General features: G+C 35.9%; 1 protein-coding gene across 4 annotated transcripts in view; it reads right to left on the bottom strand.

Moving 5' to 3' along the window:
• Positions 1-13,139, bottom strand: part of NUCB2 (nucleobindin 2) — a 42,601-nt gene extending 29,462 nt beyond the window's left edge. For 2 of the 4 annotated variants that reach the window (XR_001596241.2, XM_016139534.2), the window contains exons 1-2: positions 13,009-13,139; positions 8,839-9,027 (exon numbers count right to left, since the gene is read on the bottom strand). The gene's annotated coding sequence lies outside the window, so the exon portion shown is untranslated. Of the gene's footprint in view, positions 1-8,838; positions 9,028-12,326; positions 12,461-13,008 lie in introns of all 4 variants that reach the window. The other 2 variants (XM_036221096.1, XM_036221097.1) reach the window with 2 other exon arrangements.
• Positions 13,140-14,403: the final 1,264 nt, after the last annotated feature.

Raw genomic sequence — 14,403 nt, 5'->3', positions numbered from 1 at the left:
ACTTCAGTTTTCAAAACTTAAGAATCAAATCACCTGAGAGCTTGTCCAAAATGCAAATTTTCTGGCGGCACCCAAAACAGCTCCAACCAGAATCTCTGGGATGTGGCCCAGAAATCTGTTTTAACAAACTTTCCAGGTGAGACCTACCTATGTATGCTCAAGGCCAAGAGTCTCTCTCTAGGACACTAGTTCCTCAACATGATGGTTGTTGAGTAAATGTTTTTTCATGATGAAATGCATGAAAGCTGTTGCCTAGTGGTAAGCTAAATCGGTTTTCATTTTTGTAAGACTTTCAGAACTTGTGATGGGCACTATGTATTATGAATCTCTAAAGAAGGATGGTTTCTCCATAGAATGTCTTCCCACCATGAATTCGTACAATTCCTCTTCTCACAATTATTTTCTATGGTAACAAAAGTTTATTTCTCATTCATGTTTCATGCCCACTGCAGGTAAGTTTTATTTTTTTCTGAGATATAATTCACATGCCATAAAACTTACCCTTTTAAGTTACACAGTTTAGTGGTTTTTAGTGTATGATTACTACTACCCAATTAGAAGATTTTCATCACACTAAAAAGGAACTACATATCCATTAGCAGTCACGCCCCACACCCCCATTCTCTCAGCTCCTGACAAACATTAACCTACTTTTAGTGTGCATAGATTTACCTATTCTGGGCATGTCATAAAAATGGAATAATATAATATGTGGCCTTTTGTATCTGGCTTTTTTTTCACTTAGCATTATGTTCTCAAGATTCAACCATGTTGCAACATGAGTCAGTATCTCATTTTTTTCTTACAGCTGAATAAGATACTCCATTGTATGGATATATCATATTTTATTTATCAATTCATCAATTGATGGACATTTGGGTTGTTTCTACTTCTGGCTCCTATGAATAATGCTACTATGAACATTTGGGTTCAAGTTATTGGTTAACATGTTTTCAATTCTTTTGGTTACATACCTATGAATAGAATTGCTGGGTCAATTTGGTAACTCCATGTTTAACATTTTGAGGAACTGCCACACTGTTTTCCATAGCAGCAGAACCACCAGCAATTTATAAGGCTTCCAATTTCTCCACACCCTCACCCACATGTGTTATTGTCTATCTTTTTTATTATAGCCAACCTACTGGGTGTGAAGTGATATCTCATTGTGATTTTGATTCACATTTCATTGGCTAATGATGTTGAGTATCTTTTCACATATTTATTAGCTACACCTTTTACCTTTTTTAAAAAAGTTAATTTAAAAGTATCATTGAGTTAGTTGTTTTCTAAAAAACAAAGAAACAAACTCTGAATAGAAACTTTTGTTTACCTTTGCAAGTCCCATGTGTCACTGTAAACAGACTGGCCAGATGCCCATTAAAAAGGATAACAGTTTAAAGAGTAATCATTGTTGAAAAGTTCAAATTAAGACTTAAACTCCTTAAATCAATTTTAATGTCTTCTACACACACTTCTGGAGCTTAATTGTGTCTCCATGGTTCCTAATATATGAATAATTGTAAAAATGTTTGATTCAGGAACCCAGGCTTGCTCAGAAAAATAATATTGGAATAGTCTTCTTATGATATGCACATATAAAGTCAACTCAGTTATGTGCCTCTGTAACTTCATTTTGAAGACCTCAACAGAAACTGTGACTATCCCTTAATATGAGCCACCCAAAGTTTAAAAGAATCTTTCACATAGACTCCTCCCCTCCAACTCACATTATCTCCAACGTGCCTTAGGCTCTCTGCCCACCATACAGCACACATAAGCAGTTAATAAGCAGTTCTGTCTGAGCAACTGGCAGCTATATCACATATTTTAAAACACACTTTTGTAAAATAGAATTCACCTTTACTTCATCACACAATAGAAGCCTGAGAGTAATAAAAGTAAACTACAATAAATCCAATTTTGGAAGTGAAATTGCTTGGCAAATTTGTCACTTTACTCTCACTCTTCTGCTAAGTCTACCAGAAATAAGAAGGCAAGTCAAAAGAGAAATGTGTGTGTGTGTGTGTGTGTGTGTGTGTGTGTGCGCGCGCGCGCACGCGCGTGCTGACAGCATCTCGAAGTGACTAAAAGTCTCTGGATATCTACTCTAAAACATTGGCTGAATTTATGGTTCATAAACTTTTAATTGGGCCCCAGGCTTGTTATAAATAGCCATAAAAACCATCTACTGAGTGTTTACTATGTACCAAGCAGCATGCTAAGCTTTTTTTTTTATATTAACTAATTTAATGCTTAATTCTGTAATATATATATATATATAATTATCCTCAACCTAAAGTATAGAAAACTCAGACATATCAATTTAAAAACTTGATCTAGGTCACATAGGAGTAAGTAATAAAGCCAGATTTTGGAACCGGAAGTGACAGACTCCAAAGCCTGTGTCTGTGTTTAAGTAGTGGTTCTCAAAGTGTGGTCCCTGGGCAGGGAGCAGCACTCCATTTGCTAGAAATGCAAATTCACGAGGCTAACTCTAGACATTCTAAATCAGAGAATCTTTGAGGGTGGAAGGGTACAGGCGGGGGGCGGGGGGGGGGGGGGATACAATATATATTAACAAGCTCTACTGGTGATTGCGATTCATGCTGCCATTTGAAACCACACACAGCTTTCCTTTGCTCTATTATTCATGAACCTCCTCCACACAATAGGAGACAAAGAGAATGCTTATCTGAAAAGGAAATTTAAATCCTCTAGGACAAGAAAAACAGGCATATACTTAAGAAAAGTAAGACAAAATTTCATTTAGGTCTATATTCTAAGTCCAGCTGCACCACTCACTTGCTATATGATCACAGTTCAGTCAATTAACTTTCTCGGTTTGTTCCCTCATTTTTTTAAATAATGGATTTTTTTAAAAAATGAGGAACTTAACTAAATCTCAATGTTCTTTAAGCTCTTAAATTCTATTATCAATTTAGTCTTTTGAATAAGTTATAGATCTTTTCTGTTACATCATCAAAAATACTAATAAAATTGATTGCATTTATACTAATTGTATGAAATTGAGTTACATGATTTATAAATGCCTTCAAACTAAATATTGTTTATGAGTCATCTCAAAATTACATTGGTAGAGCAAGTAGAAGATCTAGGTGCTAGGATACAAAGAATACAAAAATCAACTATCAAAGAGAGTTCCTATCTAGATATAATAAAAATGAGGTAAAGCCAGGATTGCTTCACACTTTGAATACAGGGTGTGAGATGTTGTGTTCTTTAATCAAACTTAAACATCTTGCTTCTATGGAAAGTATAGGTTCCTCTTTGATTTTAAGTTTGGAGATTGACAGACTCGCATTTCATTCAAGCTGGATTTGTTTTTAACTTCTGCAGGAAGGAGATAGTGAATTATGACTGCCTTTTCAAAACCAAAACCAGTTTCACTTTTTAATAATTTTAGAGGAAAAAAGACTGAATGTTCCAGGAGATACTTACACTTGTTTGTTTCAAAATCCAATACAACAGAATCGATTAATAACAAATACAACCAGATGCAAAAGAACACATATTTTATGATTCCAGAATACACAAATCCATAGAGAAAGTGGATTAACGGTTGCTTAGGGCTTCTGGTGAGGGAAGAAGGGAATGAGAAATAACTCCTAATAGGAATGGGGCTCCTTTTGGGGTAACCAAAATGTTCTAAAGATAGATAGTGATAGGTAAACAACCTTGTGAATATACTAAAAGCCCCTGAATTGTACACTTTGAAAGTGTAGATTTTATGAAATGAAGTAATAAAAAATAGAGCAAAAATCTGACCTTATACAATAAAATGTGGGCATAAAAAAAGGAATAAATGCAATTTACAAACCATCATTAACCTATAGGAATATAGAAGTATAGAACTAGTCATACTCTATAACTTTTCATAATTATCCAGTTTTTATCTTCTTAATGATTTTTGTCTGCTTGTACTATCATTACTACAAAGTAAGTCATAATCTTGCAGTATAAATATTTTGAGGCTATGTCGTTAAGCCTACACAAATTTAAGATTTTCCAGCTCTCTGATGGATTTACTCTTTTATCACATTTGAGTGACCTTGAGGCCCCAATTTGCCTTAAGTTCTATTTATTTGATAGTAATATAGCTAAGGTCTATTGCCTTAAGGTATATTTATTTGATAGTAATATAGCTAAACCATTTTTTTTTTGATTAGTGCTTGAATATACACATGTAGACACACACATTTCTTTTTCACCCAGCCTAGTAATCTCTGTCTTCTAACTGGAGTATTTTCTCCATTTATATTTGATCAAATTACCGATAATGTACATAAGCAATTCCAAGATGCACAATTCCTCAATTTAACATCTTAGAAATCAGAGAACGCTTTTCAGCTGATGGAATATTAAAATTGTGGTTGATCAAGTGGCAATAGCAACATAATCTTTACTGTCTGCACATGCAGGAACTTTAACATAGCTATTCTTATTGCCATAACTTCAGATTGTATTTTTACATTGTTGATACTTCACAAATTGAGTTTAGTTACCAGTTTAAATGTCTTTAAAAGAGTAAATTATAATTTGGCACTGAAATGAAAAGTTATTTTGTAAACATAGTAATGTAGCAGCTGACATGCATGAAATAAATATTTGATGCTAAAGGAATAACATCATCTTTACATTTTTCTTGTGAAAGAAATGAGTGCTTTACCTGACTTTAGACAGGAAGATACCCAAGAGTAGACAAAGCTGTGTTACATTTTGTTATTGAAATGGAACAAGATACCCATGAGCAGCCAAACACTATAGATGAAGGTGGTAGAAACTGATGATGCCTCTGATGATTAAAAAATTTATATGGAATATGAAGTTAATTGAATGGATTCATGCATCATTAAGGCAAATGCCAATTTGTCAGAAACTTCCTACTAACATTGAACAAAAGCTGCATAATTCCATGTAATTGAGGAAAAACAAAGCTGAATTTAGCCAATAGGAAATGCTAGTAAAATCCTGATGTTCTTTTACATGCCTTAAAACAGTACACTAATGCTAAAGGTGCCAGAGACTGATATCCTGAGAATGGATTACGAAATAGTATATCACTGTAACACTATCATAAATGCCTATGGCTAAAAGTTACTGCCTGTTAAATTTTAAACTACAAAATAATTTCCCCAAAATGTTATTTTATGCAAAAAAGGGGGAAGAGGTGGCAAGGAATGGATGATGGCTGAGCTAAAGGATGGCTGGCTAAATCTGGTCTGAACGACCTTCATAACCTGCCTAGTGTATTAGTATAGTTCTTGATGGCTTCTAAGGATGTGTATCTGAATATTTAAAGAATAAGTTGCCTGAAAAATAACAACTTGATGTTAATCCTCATACCATGTGTAGACAACTAGAACACCTCAGCATTTCAGCCAACAAACCATTGAAGGAAAAGTTGAGGAAAGATGATGATCTTAAAAATGTCCATTGTCATCTTTTGAAAAGCACTAGCATCAAAGCTTGCAAAATGTGTCAGAGGCTTGGAACAAAATTCTAGGCAAAGAGATTTGAAGAAATTTTCAGAAGAAAATCACCCTCACTCCCCATAATAGGAAGAACGATTCTTTGTGGAAAAACACTGACATTGACAGGTCTGAATCAAGGAAGCTTTTTAAAAGAATGAAAGTATGAAAGTGATAAATTGTTAGAAATACTTTAATAAATTTATTTAACTTGTAATTTATGTATGCACAAAAATGATATGAGAAAAATCTGTATGTCTAACTGAACCTAAAGAAGCACTTTCATTAAACATAAAATGAAATTGTAAGTGATAAGTATAGTGTCATAATGTAATTGGCAGCTTCGTTCTATATGGTATATATAACATGTCTTCGTGTCAAGGAAATATCTCATCTTCGGTTTTAAATGTAACATTTTCTTTTGGGCTTTCTATTATCCTGCCTCTTTAATATTTAATTCTTCTCTTTTCTCGTCTTTTTTTTTTTTTTGTCTTGTTTTGTTTTTGCTTGATAGAGAATTTTTAAACACTTCTCCCCACCACTAGTTTCTAATCTTTTAGTGTTTGTTCTAGAAATAATTAGGACAACTAACTTACTGAAGGCCAAAGTTAAGTAAAATATTTACTCTACTCCTTAATAAGGCTTCAATAAATGTTAACTGTTGTCATAAAAGAAATGGAAAATGTTCTAGCACATTAGGTAGAAAAGTAATGACATAAAAATCTTTTTAAATACCAAGATAATGTCAAATGTGTCAGAGAAGGGTTTACAGATGTTCATAAACCCGATAATATACAAATAAATGTCCGTACAAAAGGAATGATGAGGGATAAGGACGGGCAATCAGAATGGGAGACTATCTTACTTTTCTTCCATTATCGGATCAGTAAGAATGGTCTTCTCCTGTCTTTTACCACCCTCTTCTTCCATAAGAACAGAGATCTAAAGAGGAGACACTGGGCTGAACTACACTGAAACAGTAGTCTGATCCAAACCAGAATGATTAGAAATTCCAAATCAAGCAGTGATCTCAAGACTGCATGGAAAGCACTGATCCCAAGAGCACTAAAACCTCAAGCAAAATTACAGCATTCAATAGACACAAAATGATTTCCCTAAATTTCCAGGTCCTAAAAGGAAGCTTATCTCTCCTCCCCTGTCTCCACCAAATCAAAATTCCCATTCATACACAGAGACAGATCTCTTAACTATTGATTCATACCAGTAGTTATCTAGGTTAAGTTTACTTAGTGGGTAGGTAGGTGGGAAGAGGTATGTATCAGATAGTTTCCTGTTTTGACTGTAGGGAGAAATATCTTGGAAGTGTTTAAAAAGAATGGTCATGGGCGAGAAGGGTAAAGACTACAGAAAACTGAAACTGGTTTATCTCTTTCCTTATAATAGTCTCTCTTCCTCCCTTAACTCTCTTCTTTTACTCCTTTTCCTTTTAAATTTAAGACTGAATCGAAGTACATTTTATTTCATCTGTTGTATGTATTTATTAATTTAACAAATATTTATTAAGTACCCACTATGTATGAAATTTTATGCTGGATACAAAAATAAGTGAGATAGACATAATCCCTACCCTTGTAGGACTTTCAATCTAGGATGGAAGGCAGCCTATTAAATAAACAGTTGCAATTTGAAAAAAGCTGCTTACAAAACAATGCATAGCATGATCTTTTTTCCATTAATTAGCAAATATTTAAAGGCATTACAATTGCATTCAGCAAATAATGCTAAATGTCTCTTAAAAACAAAACCAAGCCATTTTTATACTTATAAGCCTCCTGATTATTCTGTTTATTTGGGATCAATGGTTCTAGATTGGAGAAAAAAGAAATTGAAGTACTAGTATAGTAAAAGAATTACTATACTTCGCCCCTAGTTACACAAAGAAAAATTCAAAACCTTGTAAAAACACAAACATACGTCATAGAAACAAAATTTTTATTTGCTCCTAATCATCCTTCTAATATCCCTAAAAGAGTAACTGAATCCTTAGATTGTCTCCCCCTCTAATTTCCATTCTCTGAATTTTCATTTCCTTTTCTTGAAACTTTATTTTAAGTCACTTTCTTCACAGATATAGTTAGTGGCTACTGAACCACTTCACATGACATGTACAGGGTAGGGTATGTTCACATAATATTAACAAAGAAAAGTCTGGAATGAAATAAAATATTGGTATACCTAAGTAAGTTAAGCAAGGACTAATAGTTAATTAAGAAGACATTTCAAGACAGGTAAAAGTTAAGTGGTTAAAGGAAAATACAACAACTTCTAAATAATAAGGAAGGCAAAAATGTGCCTCAGATGACCATATTGAACTTAAATGTATCTGGAAATGGATTATACCTTTCAATGTAAATTTACTTTCTTATTATTTGTTATGTGATACCCTTAGGATAACTTATCTTTTTAGTGTCTTACATAAAGCAAGTGGCTCAAAAAAAGTTATCTCTTCTTTAAAACATCCATAAATTGCACAACGAACATCTATTAGCATTTATAGGTAATTTGAAAAGATAACCAGAATAAATACCCAACCGAGACAGAAAGGCATCTACAGTAAATTATGGGATAAAGGTTAAAAAAAAAGAAAAAAGAAAAGAAAGAAAAGAAAAGAAAAGAAAAGAAAAGAAAGGAAGGAAGGAAGGAAGGAAGGAAGGAAGGAAGGAAGGAAGGAAGGAAAGAAAGAAAGAAAGAAAGAAAGAAAGAAAGAAAGAAAGAAAGAAAGAAAGAAAGAAAGAAAGAAAAACACAATTTATTAGATGAAAGTTATTTCCTTCTGGACGAGGTCAAATTAAGGTTCTGCCATGGCAAAGTACTAAAGTTTCTGTGAGCAGTTATTGTAGTTTACAGTTCTCAGAGATGAAAGAAAAAAGATCCATACTATGGCAGAGCCTTCTATTTGCCTGCCAACATCCAAACCTTCCCTTCCTTCTCAATAAAAAAAGCTAATTTTATTCAGGGCAGCCATGCATACAGCTACATTTTCCGGTTTTTCTGGTAGCCTGAGCTTTGGTTCAGAATGTCACCTTAAAAGAAGAGGATACATCCTTGTCTTTGCCTCACTGCCTGGAATTTGGCTGTGATAGTTAGAGCTCTCACAGCTATCTTGAACTACAAGGACCAGGGACACACCTTAGGAATAGCAAATAAAAGAACTGGAAAAAGCTTAGGTCCTTGATGACTTCATGAAGCTATAACACCTAATGTAGACAGCCTACTTCAAGAATTATTTCAAATGAGAAAATAAATACTGTGTGTTTAAGCCATCATTGTCTATTTTTGTTTTTTGTTTTTTGGGTTTTTTTTTCTTTCTTAACTGATCACTTACCTTGAGCTAGGTAAAGAATTTGTATCTCCTTTTTACAGACGAGACAACTGAGAACTAGAGAGGTGAGATGACCAATACAATATCAAACTCGTGAAGAGGTAGGTCTTATCTCCAAGCTCAGTGCTTTTCACTGACTCTTAACGGGGTCTTGGCTCCAAGCTCAATGCTTTTTCTGACTCTTAACAGGTTCTAAATGTAAAAAAAAAAAAAAAAAAAAAAAAAAAAAAAAAAATTAAATGAAAACATTAACTATAAACATAAATTTAGCCTTATCACGTGGTAATGGCACACGAAGTGTGTGCATTTGTCAGTACCAAGTTTTTATGATGTGGAAGAAGACTAAATTATACCATATTCCAGCAGTGAGGGGAGAAAGATATATTAAACAGAAGACCAGAATAAACAAGATATTGATTTGTTGTACCCAGGTTTACCATATTGCTACCCTTTCAATTAAATAAGAATTCCAACTAAAAGCTTATTTTGTTCAGCAATAAAACATCAAGATAAAATGTTGTTTTTCCATTAAATCCTTAACCGGAACCTTTCTTTATCTTTACCATCACTTTTAAAAATTAACCTTGGCCCCAGTCTCAGTCAGAGATCAGTAATAAAGCAAACCATCTCAAACTCTTTTTTGAAACCCCACTACCTAACTGTAAGATACAAGACAGTTAGCTCACATGCAAACTCACTGGTGAACACAATCAATTATTTCTAAGCAGTATGTAAGAAAATAACCAAATAAAATATCTCCAAATTATAAGGATATATATATTTCTTTCTTTTTATGGTAAAATTACTATAAAATCATATGAGCAGGAGAGTGATCATATGCATGTTATATATGTGGGAAAGGCATATGGCTTTTATCAGCACAGTATGGTCAAAAATAAACAAACAGCAGATTGAATCCTAACCACTCTCATTTACTAGAAAGCTACTTGCCTCTCTCAGTCTCCGTTTTCCTATCTATAAAACTGAACTAATACGTCTTCAAAAGTTTTTGATCAGATGAAAATAAGAATGAATACAACATGAGTAGCACAGTACACAGCAAAAGTAAATGCTCAATAAATATTAATGCTCTTTCTGTCTTGAAAATGAAATAGTTATATATTAAAATAATGAAAATCTGTTCTGCAACCACCTAAATTTCTAAACCTTAAAAAGTAATAAACCAATTTGACATATAACCTTTAAAAGTCAGTTTTTAAAGGGCCAATTTAAAAACTCTCAGAGCTCTCCTCTGAGCATTGCCACAACGAAAGTCCTGATGCAGCTATGGTACAATGAAAGAATACGTCTAACAAAAGAGGAGCACAATCTCTTCCTCCCTGGCATTAAAACAGAGCTTCGGCAAGAGGCCCAGGTTCCTTTCTGCAAGGCACTCCCCTGAGCCAAGAAACCTAAGTTACTTCATCTAACTGTTGATGTCATAATTCTAACAGTGAAAAGGAGTGGGTGGAGAGAACTAAATGGCTTCCAAGTTTCTTGATGGCAGCAATGACAAGGACAACTGGTAACCTGATGTTTGACTCCATTTTTCCCCCTGAAAATGAGAGTCAATGAGAAAGCGAAGTTCAAAATAAAATATGACATGTATGACCAGCTGAGCTGAATTTCAATCCTTCTCTATGTCAGGACATTAGTATAGATGTTAGTGTCTCTGATGTTTGTAGCTGTAGAAAAGGACATCAATCAAAGAAACCATTACATGGCCCTTTTTTCCCACTTAACAATCAGTTATAGTATTGTTGATAATAGGCTTATAAACTGTAGATATTGTTCTTCTGTATGGCTCAATAAAAAAATTATTAAAATTACAATGTCTTCATTATTTATACATACTTACTTCAGGTAACTAAAACACAATATGTCAAAAAACTCTGCCAAAAATGGAAGCATGCAACTGCTGTCTCAATCAGAGAATTCTGGGACCTGAAATGACCTTAGAAATGGTTTGATTCAGACCTTACTTTCATAAAAGTTTAGAAAACACAAGAAAGTTAACTGACCTGGCCAAGATCATTTGGTAGAGCCGGGAATCTGGCCATCAAATTCTAATTAAATATACTTTTCATCATATCATGGTGAGTTGGGTTTTTTTTTAACTTTAGATTGAAGATCATTAAACTGAGGGTTTTTTTTTTTCAAACGAAGTATTTGAAATTGTTAGAAGTCTCTTTTTAAGGCTATAAATTAATTGCATGTATTAAATATAAAAATAATAAATTTCCCTTTTCTAGACCTTCGATTATTTAGAAAAAATTAATCATCTATCATGCCAAATATAGTCAACTCAATGAACAATGCTTAAAAGATTTATCTACTTTAAGGATTATTTTTAATACATTTTAAAATCCTTCACCTGATTCTTCCAGCTACCCAACACTTACAAGGGTATTTTGCCCACCTAAGGCATTCAAAGCATCCTGTACAAGTGGAAGGCAATTTAAGTATTCTTCGAAATAACACAAAATTAGTTTGGTATATCTATAGAGCTATATGCAACATATGCCAAGACAAAATGACACTGGTACTAATCATATTATTGATACTCTATATTAGTGCCCATAATCAATAACTAGTGTTTTGAAAGCTATCCTCATTGCCTTAATTGTGCATTTCATATTAACTGGTCTTTACAGACCACAAACCAACTTGGTAAAAAGCATACTGAAAGGATATATACAAAATGTGTGATATGAACAATAAGTCTCTCAGGAGATCAGAGAAAGGTAAACATAAGAGGACCAAGCCTTGCAAGATGGGTAAAATTAGAATAGATTTTGGAGAACAGTATGAGTAACCAAACACGAAGAGACAGAAATTAATTTTTCACTCATACTAGAAAACTGGACCAGATCATGGAGTTTACAGACCAAGATGAAAAAGAGAAATTTCCATGTTCACTCTAATAACAATGGTGATATTATGAGATTTCATTTCTAATTCTAAATGTCCATGTTTGTTAATTTGTTTAAAGTCTTGACTCTATTAACTGGGTGAATGTTTGTTGAAACATCTATTTGTTCAACATTTATTGAACTTGTTCAAGTTTTATAAAACACAAACTCACACTCAGATTAAATATGGATGAATCCTAGGACAATATCTATGCAGGACACAATGCTAAACTCTGGATATGGTCTAATTCTAATTATTTAACAGAATTCACCAGGGAAGGCCTTAAGAAACAAAAAATTTTAATAGGTTGTAAAAGAAGCTATAGGTATTCTGATCTAAAGCTATTATACCACTAGTCACGCCACTTTTAAAGAATTCCTTAAAGCAAATGTCTCATTAATTCCTTCAATTCTTAAGGAGAAATTTCACAATTTCCTTCAAACAAAACTGACTATTAGAAATATTTGCATTTAACCTCATCCTCTCTCCACCTTTTTTAAAACAAGGTGTTCATTTGGTTTTCATATTCATCCATGGATTTAAAAGCCTTAACAAAAGGCATAGATGGCAGCACTTACTTATTCAATTGTGTAAAATGTACATTATCCAATTTAGGAGTTTAGTGGACAGCACCAGCCACAACAATAACCACATCTGTTCACTGAGTTTCCACTTAGCAGGTGCAACAAGGAAGTGCCATCTTTCTCATACTCTGAAACCGAAAGAGCTCATCTGAAACCCAATGATTTGTCACTTAAGGGAAAACAATATCACAGCTGACACGAACTTTCTCCCCTCCTAAGTAATAGGGGTTGCCGGCTTAACAGAACGGGCAGAAGAGCAGGATTCACCGGCCTAGCTTTGCTCCGCGGCGCAGGGGGGTAGTATGCATCAGCTGGGAATTGGTGGGTACACCCTCCTTACCAGTTGGCACCTTCCTCACCCATCGACCTGCCAAGGCCAGCCTGGAATCCCGCCGAAGTCTCGGTCTTGCACCCACCCCCGCATGCTCCCAGTCAAGAGCCGGCCACGCTCGACCCCTCAAAAAGCTTAGATCCCCTGCAGTGAGTGGAGCAGCAGAAGGGACTCCGCACCCTAGGCTCGATATGGAAGCCCCCTCCCACCCGTGCTGGCCCACTGTGCGGCCCCCGCCATCCTCATTGCCGGGGCTGAGCTGGCAAAGACCTGAGCCTTATCTCAGAACTCGCCCCAGCCCTCCGCAGTACTGATCCGTACCCAGCATAGGGTCACCGCCCTTACCTAGCCCCAGTCTCGGCGCGCAAGGTTCTGCCCGCTGAATGCCTGCAACGCACCGACCTGTCTCTCCAAACCCCTGCCCGCAGCTTTGCTGGGTACCTCTGCCCACCGCGCGCTCCCGCCTCCTCGCTGCCATGGCGACAGTCCCCGCCTCTAGGCAGCCGCTAATTGGTCCGACTAGGATCACGGAGGATGCTGATTGGTGGCAGCGGAGATGAGCCCGCGCCGGCGGGCTGGGAGGTGGACGGCTGGGAACGCGAACGCGAACGCGAAGAAGCCTGGGGGAGTCTGAGCCAAGAGGGACGTGGCGCTCTGCGACGCGGGCGGGGAAGCCGCGCCCCTTCCTTCTTTAGCTTTCATGAAGCTTGTAGAGCAGGATTTGGCCGGGTGAGGTGCTGCCCGGGATCCAGGCCCCAAAGATCGCTTCCCCCTTGGCTGCTGGCCTGCGCTGGAAGAGCCCAGACAGGTCAGAGACGTGCTGTCAGGCCCATTTTCACCCATAGACCTCGCTAGTGTCTAATACCCCCAGGCCTCCTCCATTGCTAGACTTACTCATATTTGTAAATTCACGCAGCCATCCCCCTTATGCTGGGGCCTCGGCCACTGTGGCTTTTTACTCCACCTTTTTACACCCATTTGCAGACATATCTCTTATCTCCACACCTTCCCCTCATAGGACTGAGAGATCTATCTACTCTACAACCCTCATTTTAAAGATGAGGAAACAGGCTCAAAGATCAACGTGGCTCGCGGATTAGAGAAGCTTTCCGAGTCTCTGACGCTGGTTTCGAAGCATCTGCTAAACAATAAGCACCCATCTGAGCCTCAATTTTCTCACTTGTGAAAAATGGCATCACCTACCTCAGAGTTGTTAGCAAAGATTAGATGAGATAACATTCCAGAAAACCAAAATAGAACCTGCTGCATATATTAATATTAGATTTTTATCAGGAAGTAAGAGAGTGTATTCGCTAAGTGCACCAATTTGGAGCTAAACTGCTCATTTGCAAAACCGAACTCTACTTATCGCAAACCAACTCCATGACTTGGAGCAAGTTACTTAAGCGCTCTGTACCTCAATTTCCTTGTCTGTAAAATAGGAATAATAATACCACACTCCTTACAGCATAAGAAGTTAATAAAAAAGTGACTGGCACATAGTAAATATTAGCAATTCTCGCGTTAGTGGCTGAGCTAGCACTATAACTTAAGTCTCTGGATTCCAAAACCAGCGATCTTTACTCATATACTTTTCATCTACATACTTAGAACAGTGCCTTGAGGTTAAGCCAAATACACAGTGCCTGGTCTAGGCACTAAAATTTGGGATAGACACTTTAATAGATTATTATCTGATAATTATCTAGATCATTTATAGTAACCCAACGCAGACAAAGA

This window comes from Rousettus aegyptiacus, unplaced genomic scaffold, assembly GCF_014176215.1.
Source record: "Rousettus aegyptiacus isolate mRouAeg1 unplaced genomic scaffold, mRouAeg1.p scaffold_m13_p_5, whole genome shotgun sequence".
NCBI classification, from domain to species: Eukaryota; Metazoa; Chordata; class Mammalia; order Chiroptera; family Pteropodidae; genus Rousettus; species Rousettus aegyptiacus.
The sequence above is the reverse complement of the archived record's forward strand: the minus strand, read 5'-3'. Positions and strand labels throughout refer to the sequence as shown.